This window comes from Arachis ipaensis, chromosome B10 (assembly GCF_000816755.2).
Source record: "Arachis ipaensis cultivar K30076 chromosome B10, Araip1.1, whole genome shotgun sequence".
NCBI lineage: Eukaryota > Viridiplantae > Streptophyta > Magnoliopsida > Fabales > Fabaceae > Arachis > Arachis ipaensis.
Genome location: NC_029794.2, coordinates 29,145,700 through 29,145,925, shown reverse-complemented (window position 1 = coordinate 29,145,925; position 226 = coordinate 29,145,700).

The following is a 226-nucleotide window of genomic DNA, read 5'->3' as shown; positions in this document are numbered from 1 at the left end:
TCTTCATGCTACGCTCTTCGTTAGACTGTTCACATGGGGCTGTGGCTGATCCTTGTGTATTTGAGCGTCTAGAAACCCATTGAATTACTACTTGCTCCAGTTGTCGAATGGTTGTTTGAAATTTATTTATTGTTTCCTTTAGTCAAACCTCTGCTTCTCGGGTTGCCGGACTTGGACATGATACATAGGAAAGTGGTGGTGATTGGGAGTGATTGGATTGGTACTG